Source organism: Equus caballus, chromosome 4 (assembly GCF_041296265.1).
Source record: "Equus caballus isolate H_3958 breed thoroughbred chromosome 4, TB-T2T, whole genome shotgun sequence".
Classification (NCBI taxonomy): domain Eukaryota; kingdom Metazoa; phylum Chordata; class Mammalia; order Perissodactyla; family Equidae; genus Equus; species Equus caballus.
Window position 1 is genome coordinate 106,547,356 of NC_091687.1, and position 19,940 is coordinate 106,567,295.

Here is a 19,940-nt window from a genome sequence, read left to right on the forward strand (position 1 = left end):
CTGTTCCCAGAAAAGGGGGAACGAATGCTGGGGGCCATCTGCTTACGAGATTCATACTAACACTAGCTCATTGGTTCTCAAAAACTACTTTCCTCACCCCATGTCTCAACCAAAAATGGTGGGATAACTTGTCAAAGCCTCCAGACGATTCTGGTATATCTCCTAGTGGGAATGTTCCTCCAATCCCACACTGAGAACCACTGCCCTACTCAATTACCACCCAAATAGGCCCCATTGATCACGATGCAAACTGAGTCGAAATGGCTCAAACTCCATGCACAGCTGGAAAAAACAATTCACGCCATTTACTGATTCATCCAACAAATATTTAGAAGCCATCCTCTCAACTGTCTCTAATATCATTCTTGTATGTACAAGACAGGAGGGTTTGTTCACAATTCATTGCTGACTTCAAAATCTATATTACCCAAATTGTCCATCGACACAGAACGAATGAACAAAATGTGCTATATGCATTCCACGGAATATTATTCATCCTTAAAAGGAAGGAAATTCTGGTACACACTGCAACATAGGCAAACCTTGAAGATCTTAAGCTAGACAAAAAACAATACATATTGTATGATTCCATTTATATGAGGCCACTAGAGTTGTCAAATTCACAGAGACAGAAAGCAGAATGGTGGTTCCCAGAGGCTGGAGAGAGAGGAAAATGGGGAGTTAATGTCCAATGGGGACAGAGTTTCAGTTTGGGAAGATGAAAAAGTTCTGGAGACAGATGGTGGTGATGGTTGCACAACAAAGTGAATGTACTTAATGCCACTGAACTGTACATTTAAAAGTTGTAAAATATGAGGCTGGCCCCGTAGCACAGCAGTTAACTGCCCACCTTCCACTTAGGCGGCCCAGGGTTCACTGGTTCGGATCCCGGGTGCGGACATGGCACTGCTTGGCAAGCCATGCTGTGGTAGGCGTCCCACATATAAAGTAGAGGAAAGTGGGGACGGATGTTAGCTCAGAGCCAATCTTCCTCAGAAAAATGAGGAGGATTGGCAGCAGATGTTAGCTTAGGGCTAATCTTCCTCAAAAAAAAAAAAAGAAAGAGAAATGATAAAATACTTTAAAATAAAAATAAATAAGATATCACTAGTGAAAATCAGTAGCAAAAAACCTGCAAAGACTTCAAAATTTTGTATTATTTCCAGCAGAAAATAAAATAAATAATGTAGTAAGTTTAAAGAAATAAAATAGATCATCAGTGGTATGACTTAGGAAAAAGAGAGTATCAAAAAGGAAAAGGAGGATTTGAAAAAGAAGCAGATATAAAATCTAGCAATTTAAAATTGGAATTTAAAATAGAATGGTTAAAAGCAGATTATACATAACTGAGGGAGAAATTAGTGAACTTGGCAAATAATTATAAAGAATTTAACCAGAATGCAGCAGGTAGAAATAAACAGAAGAAAGATGAAAAATACAAATGGGGTTAGGAGATGAGGAAGCTGGAATGAAAAGGTCTAAGGTACGTCTGATCAAAATTTGAGAAGGAAATGTTAGAGAGAATGCAGGAGAGGAACTATTCAAAAGCATCACTCAGAGAGTTTTCTAGGTTTTAGAGAGAAAAGCATGAATTCTTCTAGTTCTGCTATGTGGGACACCACCTCAGCATGGCTTGATGATTGGAACTAGGTCGGAGCCCAGGATGCGAACTGATGAACCTCGGGCCACAGAAGTGGAGGCCGTGAACTTAACCACATCTTCTTTATCCAATCATCTATTGACAGATACCTAGGTTGTGCCCATATTTTGGCTATCATGAAGACCAATGGGCAGTGAAGAGCTGCAGAATGAAGTGGAAGTGAAAGAAGTTGCTATGAGGAAGGGAAGGGTGTGCAGGGTGAGCCTGGGGGTGCTGGATGACCCAAGGTGAAAAATAAGCACATGCTTAGTGCGTTAGCAAAACTGAGACACTGAATAAGAATGTTGCAGTGAATATGGGGGTATAGATATCCTTCAAGATCCTGATTTCATTTGCTCTGGAAAGATCCAGAAGGGGAATTGGATCATATGGTAGTGCTATTTTTAATTTCTTGAGGAACTTCCACACAGTCTTCCATAGTGGCTGCACCAATTTACGTTCCCACTAGCAGTACACAAGGGTTCCCCTTTTTCCACATCCTCGCCAACACGTTATTTCTTGTCTTTTTGATAATGGCCATTCTGATGGGTGTGAGGTGATACCTCATTGTGGTTTTGATTTGCATTTCCCTGATGATTAGTGACCGAGCACCTTTTCATGTACCTGTTGGCTATTTGTATGTCTTCTTTGGAAAAATATCTTTTCAGGTCCTTTGCCCACATTTTAATCAAATTATTATTATGATGATTTACTATTTTTACTATTGAGTTGTATGAGTTCCCTATCAATTACAGATATTAACCCCTTATCAGATATATCATTTGCAAATATTTTCTCCCATTCCATAGGTTGCCTTTTCATTTTGTTGATGGTTTCTTTTGCTGTGCAGAAGCTGTTTAATTTGTCGTTATCTCACTTGTCTGTTTTTGCTTTTGCTGCCTATGCTTTTGGTGTCATAACGAAAAAAGTCATTGCCAAGACCGATGTCAGGGAGTGTTTTCCCAGCATTTTCTTATGGTAGTTTTACAGTTTCAGGTTTTACATTTAAATCTTTAATGAATTTACAATTAATTTTTGTGTAGCCTAAGATACGAATCCAATTTCATTCTTTCGCATGCGGGTATCCAGTTTTCCCAAAACCGTTTATTGAGGAAACTATTCTTCCCCATTGTGTGTTATTGGCACCCTTGTCAAGTATTAGTTGAGTAAGTTTTCTTCTTGGAGGGAGAACCTTCAAGAGTGATGCACCTTCATGGCTTCCACGGCTGGTTGGCATGCTCCACGCGGATCCACTTCCCCATAAATGTTTAGAGATCTGTTCCTTCAGGGTTCCCTAGGACTCTCTTCCTGAGAGGCAGCTAAAAGTGGAAGATTTCTGGGATGGACTGCAGCCATTGTTGCTGTCCTCAGTCCCGGCTGCAGCTAGGGCTCACTGTCTTCCTCCTCCATTACCCATTCTCAATTCCCCTCACCTTCAGATTTCATCTGTTTGTGTCAGTGCTTACCTTTTGTGCGACTCAAACCCTCATTCCTGAGGGATCTCGGACCTCAATAACCGTACTCTTCTTAGGCTGGGGTTGTGGTACTCCCCCATTCATAGTTTCAGTTGGGCAAGGAGTACCCAGAGGCACCCGAGTGGAGTTCCACAGGTTCTACCATGCCCCCATTGTGAACAGCAGCCTTTTCTTCTGCTCATCAGGGTCAATTAATGATGCCAAGGTGAGTCTGCTGTTCTTGGCTGCTGGTTTCTGGGCACAAGGAGTCTACAGTGTTCAGGTGGCAGCCACAGGTCATGGTTCAGTGGGACTTTTGCTGCAGATGGGAAATCTAACCCTGCAGAGCCCAGGGACAAGAAAGACAAAGCCCTCCAGTGGGTAACTGGGAATAATGTTAAGTGTGGCTTCTCCTGCTTCTTTTATCTTCTGGTTCTCAAACCTGTGTATTCTTCTTGTTGGAGATCACTGATGCACTGTGTCTAGGGCATTCTAGAAGGTGGCACCGCACTCTCACCAAGGATCCCCCCTTTGAGCTGGCAGTCCAGAATTGATCCTCCTCTCTCTCAAGCATATGTGTCTTGCCAAGGCCACTAGCATGCTGGCCATCTATTGCTCATCCTGCCTGTTCAATGTGATATCATTGATGTGATGTGGTTCTCAATTGGGAATGATTTTCCCCCACAAGGGACATTAACAATATCTAGAGACATTTTGGTTATCACAACAGGGAGGTGGGTACCACTGGCATGTGGTAGGTAGAGGCCAGGGATGCTGCTAAACATCCTACAATGCACAGGACAGCCCCCTAAAGAATTGTCTGGCCCAATATGTCAATAGTGCCGAGGTTGCAAGACCTTGATGCAATGGATCAATGTGATATATTGCAAGATGTCCAGATGGTCCAAATCTCTTTGGATCAGAGAGCAGGAGAGGTAACTCCTAGGGAAGTCGTTTTCCCTTTTTTCACAGTGTGTCTATCTTGCTAATGCAGTAAGCGTGTGCTTATTTTTCACCTTGGGTCATCCAGCACCCCCAGACTCACCCTGCACAGCCTTCCCTTCCTCATAGCAACTTCTTTCACGTCCACTTCATTCTGTTTTTGCACTGAGAAAGACATAGTGAAGAATATGGCTTATTTTTCCCCCTCTGGTGAGAAAGATTTGCTCTGAGCTGACATCTGTTGCCAGTCTTCCCCCCTTTTTTTTTGCTTAAGGAAGATTAGCCCTGAGCTAACATCTGTGCCAGTCTTGCTCTATTTTGTATGTGGGTCAGTGCCACAGCATGGCTTGACAAGTGGTCTAGATCTGCACCAGAGATCAGAACCTGCAAACCTGGGCTGCCAAAGTGGAGCACGCCGGACTTAATCACTGGACCACGGGGCCGGCCCTGAAGAGTATGGCTTTTGTGGTGAATTTAGCTTAAAGAGTCAAAGAAAAAAAGTTTTCTGATTACAAAAAGACAGAAAATCTGAAAAAGTCCTCATCTTCCTGTCCCATCATTACGATGGTTTGTGTCATGGACCCATTGGTCCAGCCACTCCCGTGGGCATAGTGTTATCCTCCCTAACAGACTAAGGCATCAGCATGTCTCACCCCCAATTTTCCCATGAGAGACAATGAGATGCTAACAAGAAACGTCTGGGGGCTGGCCCTGGGGCCCAGTGGTTGAGTTCACGGCCTCCACTTCTGTGGCCCGAGGTTCATCAGTTCAGATCCTGGGCTCCAACCTAGCTCCAACCATCAAGCCATGCTGAGGTGGTGTCCCACATAGCAGAACTAGAAGGACCTACAGCTAGAATATACAACTATGTACTGGGGGGCTTCAGAGAAGAAAAGAAAGGAAGATTGGCAACAGATGTTAGGTCAGGGCCAATCTATAAAAACAGAAAGAAAGAAACCTCCGTGGCTTTAACAATTGCATTGATCTCTGAGAACAGACACAGGATGGACTCATTTGACTGTGGGTGTAAAGTCTAGCTGTGAGCAACATGACGCATTTCTCTCTTCAGCTACAAACCTTTCCTGTTTCTTGCTTTCCCCTTAATGCTGTCCTCACATATGTTGGTGGGTGGTAGTGTGGCAGCCCTGTGTTTCCTGACCCCTAGGTTATGGGACAGTGTGTAGGCTAGTTTAAAGGGGTCAAGCCTGGGCCAAGGAAGTAATTTGTCCGTTGTCTTTCATAAGGCTGCAGTAACCTGAAGTTTACAGTGAGGTCATTTGGACATGGTTATGAATGTTTTCTTAGCTTTCACTCCACCTGCTATTGCAGCACTCCAGACCCCCAACAAGTTCTTGTTTTCCTTGGATATATTTCTGAGGTTCCCCAGAGGATGAATTATGTTAGCTCCTGAAAATTTCTTTCACCGGCTATGTGGTGTTTACCATGCTTTTCCTGATATGGATCCTTCTCTGCTGGGTACTGCCTACAAGGCACCACTGATTACCAGGCATGATTCTCAATTTTATTGGTCGTCAAGTCTCAGGTTGTCAGCCTCCAGGTCCACTTGGTACTGGAGCATCCACCAAACTCCTCTGGTGTTTCTTCTGAGTGTGTCTTGTAGGGACCACTATTGGCTCTGCGGGCCATGCATCTCTTTCCTCCCTGGGTTTCCCACCTTGGGAGTGGTGCCACACTCCATCAAGGTGCCCGAACCAGGAACCTTGATTTATCCCTCCCACAAAAAACACAAATTGTGGATTATAATGGCTTTGTATCTCTCCAGAGCATTCACTCCTCACCCCCATCTCCACCCCATTTTATGGTCACCATGATTTCTGGTCTGGATTGTTGCAACTGTTTCCTGGGACTGAACTTGTTTCAAGGATTGCTGCTCTCTAATTGCCCCTCATGCTGCAACCAGAATGCTATTTATAGGGCTTAAATATAATTATGAGGTGATATAGTTGAAATGGCAGAGTAAAGACCTCCAAAAATCTGTAGCTTTACAAAAACAAGGAATACTTTCAAAAATGGTCAGAATCAACGTTTTCAGAACGCTGGATGTTAACCAAAGGCTTGGAGGGATGTGATTTTCAGAGTTGCAACATTCTGTTACTTAAAATGTCCAGTATTCAACAAAATATTACTGAACAGGCAAAGAAAAAGAATGTATGATGCCTATACAGGAAAAAAAGCTATGCAGAAGCTTTTTAGTTTGATAGGGTCTCACCTACCTATTTTTGCTGAGGATAGAGAGAAAAAAGAACGAAGAAAAATAAGCAGATCATCAGAGACCCATGGAACGTCACCGACATACTGACATACACATAAAGGGAACCCCAGAGCAGAACACAGAGAGAAGAGAGAGAAAGAGGCAGGAAGAGTATTTGAAGAAATAATGGCCGCACACTTCCAAAATTTGAGGAAAAACATTAATTCACATATCTAAGAAACTCCATGAACTTTAAGTAGGATAAATCCAAAGAGACCCACACCTGGACATAGCATCCACAAACTATCAAAAGACAAAGATAAAGAGAGAATCTTGAAAACAGTGAGAAGTGACTTATGTACAAGAGATCCTCGACAAGATTAACAGCTGATTTCTCATCAAAAGACATGGAAGCCAGTGGTCCATAGGATGATACATTCAAAGTGCTGAAAGAAAGACTGTCAACCCTAAATTCTTCAAAAATGAAGAAATCTAAAACATCCCCAGATGAAGAGAAACTGAAAGAACTTGTTGCTTGCAGATCTACCTTACGAGAAATACTAAAGGGAGTCCTTCAGGCTGAAATGAAAGAACACTAAACAGTAACTCACATCCACAGGAAGAAATAAAGAGTACCTTATACACATGCAATTTATATGATATTAGCAGCACAAAGCTGGGGAAGAGAGAACAGAGTGATATAACAGTAATGTTTTGTATACTATTTAAATTAAGTTGGAATGAATCTGAAACAGATTGTTATAAATTAAGATGTAAATTTTAATCCCAAGGGCAGCCCCTAAAATGATGTAAAAAGATAACATTTACAATATAGTAAAAGAAATGACAAGGGTGTTAAAATAGTACACTAGAAAATATCTATTTAACACAAAATAGGTCAGTAAGAGAGGAATAAAAAAGACATTAGATATATAGAAAACAAATATTCTATAGGTGTCCACCCAAAAAGAGCAAAATGCACATTCTTCTAAGGGGTCTTGGAATATTATCCAGGATAGACTATATGCTAAGCCATAAAATAAGTCTCAATAAATTTAAAAAGATTGACATAATACAAAGTGTGTTCTACCACAATGGGTCAAAATGAGAAAACAATATCAGAAGGCAATTTATAAAATTCACAAATATGTGGAAATTAAACAGCACACTCCCAAATACAGCAGTCCCCCTTATCTGCAGTTTCACTTTCCACATTCCAGTTACCCGAGGTCAACCGTGCTCTGAAAATATTAAATGGAAAATTCCAGAAATGATCAATTCATAAATTGTAAATGGCAGTGCCATTTTGAGTAGCACGATGGAATCTCACACCATCCTGCTTCATTCCGCATGGGACATGAATCATCCCTTTGTTGTATCCCCAACCATCAACATCATCTCCTCCTCATATCCGACCATCAACATTGTCATGGCTCCATCATTGTCCTTCTGACTTATCATCAGAAGGTTGATAGTAGCCTAATTCTACCTCACAATTCCTACATCATTGACCTCACTTCATCTTAACATTTAGGCATTTCATCATCTCACATCATTACAAGAAGAGTGAGTGCTATTCAATAAGATATTTTGAGAGAGAGCGAGAGAGAGACCACATCCACATAACTTTTATTACAATAGTTATAATTGTTCTACTTTATTATTAGTTATTGTTGTTAATCTCCTCCTGTGCCTAATTTATAAATTAAACTTTATCATAAGTCTGTATGTATAGGAAAACACAGTATATAAAGGGGTTGGTACTATCCACAGTTTCAGGCATCCACTGGGGGTCTTGGAATGTATCCTTCATGGGTAAGTGGATAAGAGGGGACCACTGTGACCAGTGGACCAAAGAAGAAATCACAAGAGAATTGAGAAACTACTTTGAGATGAATGAAAAGGAAAACACAACATACCAAAACGTATGAGATGCAGCTGACATAATGCTTAGAGGCTAATTTAAAGCTGTGAAAGCTTTTATTAAAAAGAAGAAAGATCTCAAATCAGTAACGTAACCTTCCATCTTAAGACACCAGAAAGAGAAGAGCGACTGAAAACAAAGCAACAGGAAGTACGGAAATAATAGAGATGAGAACAGACACAAGTGAAATAGACAATAGAAAAGCAAATGAGTGAAACTCAAAGTTGTCCTTTGGAAAAAAATTGACAGACATTTAGCTCATCTGACCATGAAATAGAAAGAAGGCTAAAATTATTAAAATCAGAAATGAAAAAGGGTACAGTGCTGCTGATCTTACAGAAATAAAAAGGACCTTAGGAAATACTAAGAACAACTGGATGCCAAGAAACTAGATAACTTGGATGAAATGGATAAATTCCTAGAAAGACACCAACTACTGAAAGTGACTCAAGAAGAAATAATATCTGAATATATCTACAGCCTTTCGGTAAGGAGATTCAATTAGTAATTTAAAAAGCTGGCCCCAAAGAGAAGCCCAGTACCTGATGTCTTCACTGATGAATTCTGCTAAACATTTAAGGAAGAATCAACACCAGTAATTCACAAACACTTTTAATTTGTGTGTGTGTGTGTGTGTGTGTGTGAGGAAGATTCACCCTGAGCTAACATCTCTTGCCAATCCTTCTCTCTTTTTGCTTGAGGAAGATTAGCCCTGAGCTAACATCAGTGCCAATCTTCCTCTACTTTGTATGTGGGATGCCTCCACAGCATAGTTGATGAGTGGAGTAGGTCCACACCTGGGATCTGAACCTGCAAACCCCGGTCCACTGAAGCAGGGTACATGGAACTTTACCCACTTGGCCATGGGCCCGGCCCCACAAACACTTTACAAAATATGAGAGGGACAGTACTTCACCACTTATTCTATGAGGTCAGTACTATCTAGACAAAGATATTACAAGAAAACTACAGATCAATATCCTTTATAAATATAGATATAGAAATCGTCAACAAATACTAGCAAATCGAATACAGCAACTTATGAAAAGAAGTATATGCCATGAGAAGCATGTAACATATATAAATATAGATTCTTGGGATTTATCCCGGGAATGACAGATTGGTTCAACATATAAATATCAATCATTGTATTACACCATATTAGAATGAAGGAGAAAATCACATGATCATCTGAATAGATGCAGAAAAAAAACATGTAACAAAATCCAACACCCATTTATGACAAAAACAATCGACAAACTAGGAAGAACTATAATAATCATTATGTTCTCCAGCTTATTATCGTTTATGCTGTCAACTGTCCTCGCAAGTTCTAGACTCCTTGGTATTTTAAGTGAGGCTCTTCGTATTGAGGCATCCATTGAAATCTCCACTCATCAATCACTATGCTTACTCAGATGTCACCACCAAGGGTCCTGCCCTCCTGCCTGCATTGCTTCCGACAGCAGCTCTCCCCACCTCTGCCAGTTCCCTCCTCCCCAGGCATACACACATGCTCTGGATGGCTACTCCAACTCATCATTTGGGTTTAAGGATTCACCTTCAATCTCACATTCTTAAGGAAAGTTTTCAGACCCACCTAAGGCTGACTTAACTGCCCCTCCTGTATAATTTGATCACGTTCTTTGCATACACAGGCCAAGTGCTTCTATTTCTTGTCTATATCCCAAGATACATCGTAGAAACCGTGGTGACAGAAGACTCCTTGTTGTTAAATTATATCTCAATGTGTGATATGTCCAAGGCCCTCAATTTATAATTTTTCACTCATAGTTCAGTTGAGTATCCCCTACTCCTTGAAGAATTGGTGAAATTTGGTCCAAGTAATTACATAGTATGGAAGAGTTCCAAATCCTTCTTACTATTTGTAAGGGTTCCCTTTACTTCTTCCTCAGCCTTTTCTCTGTTTCCTCAGTCCTATGAAATTGCGTACTGTTTCTACTTCAGCCTATGACTGTAAAAGCCTCAAATGCAGTGTTTTTACTATTTTTTTAAACTTATTGAAATGAAAAGATCACCCACCAACTGGGGAAAGGTATTTGCAAGTCATATATCCAACAAAGGGTTAATGTCCATGCTATATAAAGAACTCACACAACTCAACAACAAAAAATCAAATAACCCGACCAAAAAATGAGCAGGGGATATGAATACACATTTCTCCAAAGAAATATAAGGATGGCAAATAGACACATGAAAAGATGCTCATCATCACTGATCATCAGGGAAATGCAAATCAAAACTACACTAAGATACCACCTTACACTCTTTCGAGTGGCTATAATAACCAAGACAAAAAATAACAAGTGTTGGAGAGGTTGTGGAGCAAAAGGAACCCTCATACATTGTTAGTGGGAATGCAAACTGGTGTAGCCACTATGGAAAACAGTATGGCGAGTTCTCAAAAAATTAAAAATAGAAATACCATATCACCCAGCCATCCCTCTGCTGGGTATTTATCCAAAGAACTTGAAATCAGCAATGCAAAGAAACTTATGCACTCCTATGTTCATTGCAGCATTACTCACCATAGCCAACACGTGGAAGCAATCCAAGTGCCCACTGGCTGATGATTGGATAAAGAAGATGTGGTGTATATATACAAAGGAATACAACTAAGCCATTAAAAATGACAAAATTCTCTCATTCACAACATCAATGGACCTTGAGGGTATTATGTCAAGCAAAATAAGCCAGATAGAGAAAGACAAATACTGCATGATTCCACTCATATGTGGAAGATAAACAAACACATGGACAAAGAGAACAGATTAGTGGCTACCAGGGGGAAGAGGGGTGGGGAGTGGGCACAAAGGGTGAAGGGACACACATATAAGATGACTGCCAATAATAATGATGAAGTGAAATTTCACAATGTTGTAAATTATCATAACCTCAATTAAAACACTGCAAAAAAAAAAACCAAAACTGGTATTCACACAATATTACTCATAATCACCTTTTTCTTTCTTTTTCCAGGTTTATAAACTTTTCCGGAGATTCTACAGAGTACAGGAGTCAGCACCAGACTTTTTCTCCCTTTCTGATCACTCTCTTCTCTTTGTTTTCCCCTCATTTAAAATTTTTTTAAGATGTTTTTATTTGTGTACACGAGATCCTGTCCCTTAGTGGATAATAATGGCATCTCTCTTAGTCTGTCAAACTTTGGTTAAAAACAAAGCAAAACCTTACTCCCCCATCCTTTCCACATTATTTTGAAAGGTAGGAAAAGTCAATTTAACAAACATTTAAAAATTTCCCAAATATTCAGAATTTTGAATAAATTACAGATGAACATCAAGGTCGGACCAGAGAATGTCAGGGTCTCCATCAGGTTTAACAAAAAGATATATTTGTACTTATTTCTGGTATCTAACTTGTTTCCTAGGACTATTTAAAGATTTTATTTTTCCTTTTTTCTCCCCAAAGCCCAATGGTACATAGTTGTATATTTTTCGTTGTGGGTCCTTCTAGTTGTGGCATGTGGGATGCCACCTCCACATGGCTTGATGAGCAGTGCCATGTCCACGCCCAGGATCTCAGGATCTGAACCGGGGAAACCCTGGGCCACCGAAGTGCAGCGCGCAAACCCAACCGCTCAGCCACGGGGCCAGCCCCATTTCTAGGACTATTTAAAAGACTCAATTCTAAATCTTCCAGCTCCTGGAGAGGGGTTATCTCTTTTGCCTTTTCTCCCTCTGGCTGTTCCAGCTGTTTGCTACCTGCTGCTTGTTATCTCAGTGGCTGGGTTGCTTTCCGTTTCATTTTTAGGTTCTTGATTTTTTCCCCTCTATCTCATGCTGGGTCTCATGTTGCTGAGAGAAGATGTTTTGTGGTGTGCTTCCTGTTTGGCACTTTTAGTCTCATCCTTCCTTTGTTTTTCAGTGGATGTTTTTGATAACAGCTTATTCTTTTGCCCTTGTGATTTCCTCTTCTGAGGTGGCTTCTCATGCAGCTTGAGATCAGTGACTTGTTTGTTTCTTACAGCTGGAGTTCTAAAACTCATTCCAATATTGGCTCTCACTGGGCACTTCACTCTACAACTGCTCAAGAAGTTACTGATTTCACTAGAAATACTACATCTGAAAATTTCTGCTAAGAAAGTGGTCATATCTCTGCATTCGATGGCACATTATTCTTGTGCAGAAAAAGCTAGTATAATGCAAAATCTTGTACCTGTTACTATCACATAACCTGGCAGCACACGTAGCAGTTACATTGCACTCCTCCTCATGTGGGCATCCAGCAAAGTATGTTAGATATATTAGATGTAATATATTAGATATATTAGATCATATCATGTGCAAACAGAGACAATTTTACTTCTTGCTTTCTGACTTGAATGCCTTTTATTTCTTTTTCCTGCCTAATTGCTCTGGCTGGGACTTCCAGTACTATGTTGAACAGAAGTGAGAGTGGCCATATTTGTGTTACTCCAATTAGAGGAAAAGCTTTCAACCTTTCACCATTGAGTATGATGTTAGCTGTGGGCTTGTCAGATATGGCCTTCATTATGTTGAGGGAAGTTCTTTTTATATTAACTTTATTGGGAGTCTTTATCATGAAAGGATGTTGTACTTTTGTCGATTGCTTTTCGGCATCTGTTAAGTTGATCATGTGATTTTTATCTTTAGTTCCGTTAATGTGGTGTATCACATTGTTTGATTTGCATGTGTTGAACCATCCTTGCATCTCATGGATAAATCCCACTTGATTGTGGTGTATGAACCTTTTAATGAACAGTTGAATTTTGTTCACTAATATTTTGTTGAGGATTTTTGCATCTATATTCATCAGGGATATGGCTTTGTAGTTTTCTTTTCTTGTAGTGTCCTTGTCTGGTTTTGATGTCAGGGTTATTCTGGCCTCATAAGATGAGTTTGGAAGTGTTCCCTCCTCTTCAATTTTTGGAAGACCTTGAGAAGAATTGGTATTAATTTTTATTTAAATGTTTGGTAGAATTCACCAGTGAACCTATATGGTATTGGCTTTTCTTTGTTGGGAGGTTTTTGATTACTGCTTCCGTCTCCTTACTTGTTATTGGTCTGTTCAGATTTTCTATTTCATTATGATTCAGTCTTTGTTACTTGTATATTTCTAAGAATTTCTCCTTTTTTTTTTTTAGTTTATCTACTTGATGGCATATAATTGTTCATAGTAGTCTCTTATGATTCTTTGTATTTCTCTGGTCTCATTTGTAATGTTTCCTCTTTCATTTCTAATTTTATTTATATGTATTATTTTTTAATTCATCTAGCTAAAAGTTTGCCAATTTTGCTTATCTTTTCAAAAAAAAGCCACTCTTAGTTTTGTTGATCTTTTCTATTATACTTCTAGTTTGTATTTTACCTCTGCTCTGTGCCATTTCCTTCATTCTACCAACTTTAGGCTTAGTTTGTTCCTCTTTTTCTGCTTTGTTGAGGTGTAAAGTTAAGTTGTTTATCTGAGATCTTTCTCTTTTTTTATGTAGGCATTTATCACTAAAACATTCCCTTTTAGAATCGCCTTTGCTGCATTCCATAAGTTTTTGTATATTGTGTTTCCATTTCTGTTCATTTCAAAATATTTTTTATTTCTCTTTTGACTTCTTCCTTGACCCACTGGTTGATCGGGAGTGTACTGTTTAATTTTCATGTTTGTGTGAATTTTCTCATTTTCCTCCTATTACTGATTTTTAGTTCCATAGTATTGTGGTCAGAAAAGACACTCATTGTGTTTTCAATCTTTTTAAATTTGCTAAGACTTGTGTTGTGACTTACCATATGATCTATGATGGAGAATGTTCCATGTGTGCCTGGGAAGAATGTGTATTCTGTTGTTTTTTACAATAACCAAGAGGTGGAAGCAACCTAAATGTCTATTGATGGAGGAATGGACAAAGAAAATGTGATATATATATATTTACACACACATGCACACAGTGGAATATTATTCAGTAATAAAAAAGAGGGAAATCCTGTCAACGCTACAACATATGATGAACCTTGAAGACATTGTGCTAAGTGAAGTAAGCCAGTCACAGAGGACAAATACTGCATTTTCTACTTATATGAGGCATCTAAAGTAGTCAAATTCACAGAAACAATAAGTAGAATGGTGGGTGCCAGGGGCTGGGGGAAGGGAGACATGGGAGCTGCTGTTCAATGGACTGAGCGTTTGAGTCGCGCAAGGTGAAGAAGTTCGAGAGATCTGCTGTGCGTTGTGCTTACAGTTAACGATGCTGGACCGCGCTCTTAAAATCTGCTAAGAGGGTATGTCTGATGTTATGTGTTTCTACAATAAAAGACTATGAAGAAGCAAATATTAAGAGATCTTGGCTTTACCTTGTCCACTTGAGTCTCCCACAGTCCTCTAAAATTAACCACTTTCTTTCTTGGATATACTTACAGTGTTTCTTTCTGCAAATATAAGCAAGTCTGAGTACATAATCTAAACTTATTCTTTTTCTGCATGAAAGGTAGCATACTATTTCTATGGCTCTATATCTTGTTCTTTTCACTTAACAACACACCGTGGGCGTTTTCCACATTGGCACGTAGAGAGCCTCCTTATTTGTTCTGTCCCGCTGCACAGTAGTCTTTTGTGTAGCTATACCCGAGTTTCTTTTTCACCTGTCCCAGTTGATGGTCATTTGGGGTTCTTCCAACCTTTGCTGTGTCAAACAATGTTGCATTGTCTGCTACACATGGGTTGTGCCATCCTGTGTTTCGGCTAAGGAAGTATGAAGGCAGCTGTCTGTTTCATACTTTTGGGTCTTGAACACCTAATGGGGAGTAATCATGTCTAAGTGCAGTTTGATATGCATTTCTGTCCATATGAGTGAGATTAAGCGTGTTTTCCTATGTTCGATATCAGTTTTTTTCTGTTAATTCTCTTCATATCCTTTGTCCATTTTTTACAATGGGTTGCTGGTCTTTTCATTTCAATTTCCTGGGAACTCTCCATATTAGAGAGATTAGGCATTTGTCTATCATGTGAGTTACAAATATTATTGTCTAGTTTGTCATTCATATTTTACTTTGTTTTGTTATATAGATGTATATCACTATTATGTAGGCAAATTAATCAACCACATTTATTTGTGTGTTCTGGCTTTTGAGTCATAGTTAGAAAGACCTTCCACATGTGTAGTGTATAGTGGAATACTTTTCTGTTTCCTTCTAGAACTTTTGAGGTTTCCTTTTTTCTAACATTTAAACCTTTTATTCATTTGTAATTTATCCTGGGGTTTATCAAGCATTTATCCTGCCTTTCCTGCATGAACTACTTCACGTTACTAAATAAGTGAAGAGGGTAAGAATATCCTAATAGAAATATTCTAGCCACTAAAGGAAAAACAAATATTAGAATAGACTATCACCATTTTGAAATACCTATTAAGTAATACATCTATGCAATGATCATCAATGAGTGCTAACATAAAAAGGGCCCCCTGACGGCAACATAAAACACCAACTAAGAGTAAAATTGTGAAAAAAAATAAGCTTGATTCCTATCTGTCTGATCAAATCAACCACCACTAACTTCCATTTTAAGAAAAGTATGAGATAGAGGAATACATTAAATGATATCATGAGGATGCGAGCAGCAAAGTTCAGAATGTGGGAAAGTCAATAGTACAAATGTCTAGTGTCTTTGATAAACACTTTGCAAGACAAGAAATGAGGGAGGATCTTCTGTTTCTGGCCGTGATGGAGTAACGAGGATTGTTACTTACCCTCCTCCCATAGACAACCGGGAAACTATGTATATGTAATATATTAAAACTACTGTTTCCAGACATTGAACAACAGGCTGCTCAGGAGTGATCTGTAAGATGGCTCAGGTGGATGGAAATAAAAGTGGATGACAAGTGGGATCTCGACAACAAAATGACAGGCCAAAAATAGTAAATAGATGGGTAAATATAAAAGATTCTTTTTATTATTTAAAAATTTCTTCAAAAGATAACTGACTCTTGAAAGCAAAATAAGAATATATTGTTGTTTCTATTTTGTGTGAATGTCAAATTTATAACACCAATAACGCAGAAGATAGGATGGAGGAAGTAGAAGTGTAATGTTATGAAGATCTTACAGAGTATGTGAAGTGATGTGACATTCACTGGAGGTAGAATACAATAAGTTAAAAGTGCACATTGTAAATTGTGGAGAAACCACTAAGAAAATAAAAGGAGGTGCAGCTAATAAAGCGGTAATGGAAATAAAATGGAATCTTAAAAAATCACCAGAAAAAACAAACAGATGAAACAAATAGAAACAAATCGCAAGATAGTGAATTTTAACACAATGCTGATAACCATACTAGATGTAAATTGTCTAAACTTTCAAATTATAAGACAGATTGTCAGACTGGATAAAAAAGCAACACCCAAATGCATGCTTTCTAAAGAAATTCCCACTGTAAATACAAAGACACAGAGAGATTAAAGTAGGAGAATAAAAAGATACCGTGCAGAGATCAAGCACATGAAACCGGCAGTGGCTATACGAATCTCAGACGAAGCAGGGTCAGAACCACACCATCTCCACACCAGGGATAGGGAAGGACTTTTGATAATGACAGATAGGTTAATTCATGCGCAGGACAAAATAATGCTCACTGTGCATCACCTCCTAAGTAACAGACCTTTAGAAAAACAAGAGAATTTCAAAATTCAAGAGGCAAAACTGAGAGAAATGATGCAGAAATAGACAAATCCACAGTTACAGTTGGAGATTTCAACACTCCTTTCTCAATAAGGTGTATTTCCTTTTTTTCTTAAGATTGAACACAGACAAGAGAAGAGAAATTATGTTTCCTTATTCAGATTTCTTGCCTCCAAACTCTGACTTGTGGTTTCATTTCCATATTTACCACAATGTCATCATTGGGCAGGTGGGGTGGGGGCTCAAGAGGGTCACGGAGGGACAGAAGGAGGATGAACTATAAGACGTGGATTATGGTTCCAGATCCAGCACAGTGGGCGGCTTAGTGTACGTCATCTAAGCTTCCCGGGCCTCAGTTTCTCCTTTTGTCAGAAAAAGATAGCAGTCCCTCCCCTGTCTGCAAGTAAAGCTGGAGTCCCTGAAATCACTACCAGCGGACCGAGGAGCACGCTACTCGCAATGCCTCAGGGATCTGACCCGTGGTGTTCCCAGTGTTCTGTGAGGCGATTCTCAGCACAGCCTGGAAGATATCTACCACTGACCAGGTAGTCGCTTTCATAACTTTCACCAAGTGGCCACGTTATACTAGTTGCAGCTGATCATGCCCACGGGGTTAGCTATGCTGTAACTGGTGGGCAGAAGCTGGCCAAGGGCGAGTAGAGACTGAATTTGCTGCTTCTTGAGTAAAGTCATCCGCACTCATAGTAGAAAAGGAGTGGGTGAGTGGTGGAGCCAGGAGACAGACGTGTGGTAGGGAGAATATGATCCCCTCCTTTCTTCAACAACAAAGGAGACTGGCTTCAGCCACGGGGAGAAAGAAAGGAGAAATGGCCATTTACCCCTTACTTTTCCATCTTCTGTGACCGTGTCATGAGTGTTTCCCAAGACCAGAAAAGTCCCTTTCCAGACGTAGAACTGGACAGCGGACGGAAAACAACAAGGCCTCTCTCAGATTCTGATGATTGTTTAGAGTCACGATGCTGCTATGGGGCAGTGAAGACATTTCTGGTGTCTTTCTGCTATCGATTTCTAGCTTGACTCCACCGTGGGTAGAGAGCATATTCTGTATGATTTCAATTCTTGTAAACTTGTTGAGGTTTGTTGTCCCCACCCACCCACACCTATGCATGACCTGCCATTTCATCTCCCAACAACATGTAATTATAGCGTTAACTATAGGGAATCACAGGGTTAACTAGAGGGAATCACAACGTGGAGGAGGGGCAGTTTCCTAGGGCTGCCGTAACCGAGTACAACAAACTGAGTGGCTTATAATGAGAGAAATTTGTCCTCTCACAGTTCTGGAGGCCAGAAGTCCAAAATTAAGGTGTTGGCAGGGCCATGCTCCCCCTGGGGGCTGTAGGAGAGGGTCCTTTCTTGCCTCTTCAGCCTCTGGTGACCCCACGTGTTCCTTGGCTTGTGGCAGTAGAACTGCAATCTCTGCCTCTATCTTCACATGACTGTCTTCCCTCTGGGTGTGTGTGTGTGTCCCAATTCCCCTCTTCTGATATACATACCAGTTATAATGGATCAAGGCTCACCCTAATGGCACTATCTTAACAATGAAATCTACAAAGACCTTATTTCCAAGTAATGTCACATTCGTCACAGTCAGAGGTTGGGGGTTAGGACCTCAAGATTTCTTTTCTAGGGGGACAAAATTCAACCCAGAAGAGGGGAGGAAAGCTTAAAAAGTGAAGCTGAATATAAATGTTTACAAACAAGCTAAAACCCTTTTAAGGACACTCTCATGAGCTCACTCCAGTTTCTGCACATTTCATATAGATGGAATCATACCTTCTGTGGTCTTTAGTGTCTGACTTCTTTCACTTAGTATAATGCTTTCAAGGTTCATTCATGCTGTACCATGTATCCGTACTCCATTCCTTTTTATGGCTAAATAATATTCCATTGGATGATATACCTTATTTTGTTTACCCATTCATCAGTTGATGTAAATTTGGGTTGCTTCCACTTTTTTGGCTATTATGAAAAATACTGTTTTACCATTCACGTGGAAGTTTTGTATGAACATATGTTTTCAGTTCTCTTGGATCTGAACCTAAGAGTGGAATTACTGATTCACATGGTAACTCCACAGTTAACTTTTCGAGAAAGAGCCACTCTGTTTTCCACAGTGGCTGCAGCATTTCACATCCTCACCAGCAATGTATACAGGTTCAATCTCTCCACATCCCCACTGGTATTTGTTATTTTTTCTTTCCTTGCTTCCTTCCTTCCTTCCTTCCTCCCTCCCTCCCTCCCTTCTCTCTCTTTTTTTTAAATGATAACCATCCCAGTGACTATGAAGTGGTATCTTTTTTGGTTTTGATTTGCCTTTCCCTAATGACTAAAGGTGTTGAGCATCTTTTCATGTGTTTATTGGCCATTTGTATATCTTCTTTGGAGATACATCTATTCAAATCTTTTGTCCACTTTAAAATTGGGTTATTTCTATTTTTATTGTGGAGTTATAAGAGTTCTTTATATATTTTGGATACTACATCTTTATCAGATATATGATTTGTAAATATTTTCTCCCTTTCTGTGGGTTGTCTTTTTACTTTTTTTGATGGTGTTCTTTGATGGGCAGAAGTTTTCAATTCCAGTGAAATCCAGTTTATCTATTTTTCTTTGGTTGGTTGTGATTTCGGTGTCATATATTAGAAACTATTGTTTAATCCATGGTCATGAAGATTTACATCTACGTTTTCTTTTAAGAGTCTTATAGTTTTAACTCTTATAGTTAGCTCTTTGATCCATTGTCTGTATAGTCATGCTGCATAATGACGTTTCAGTCAACAAGGGACCACATATATGACAGTGGTCCTATAAGATTAGCACCATCGAGCCTAGGTATGTAGTAGGCTATACCATCTAGGTTTGTGTAAATGCCCTCTATGATGTTCACACAATGAGGAAATCACCTAATGACCCATTTCTTAGAATATATCCCATTGTTAAGCGACCAGTGACTGTACTAATATTTGTGTATAGTGTGAGACAGGGATCCAAATTCATCATTTTGCATGTGGATAGCCAGTTATTCCAACACTACATGTTATTTTTATCCATTAATTTGTTTCAGATACTTTTTATG

At 39.6% G+C, this 19,940-nt stretch overlaps 2 protein-coding genes across 2 annotated transcripts in view; both read right to left on the bottom strand.

Moving 5' to 3' along the window:
* LOC111772168 (GTPase IMAP family member 1-like) overlaps positions 1 to 19,940 on the bottom strand; it is a 40,385-nt gene that overhangs the window by 16,553 nt on the left and 3,892 nt on the right.
* LOC138923702 (GTPase IMAP family member 5-like) overlaps positions 1 to 19,940 on the bottom strand; it is a 37,757-nt gene that overhangs the window by 16,547 nt on the left and 1,270 nt on the right. The gene's annotated exons all lie outside the window — the stretch shown is intronic.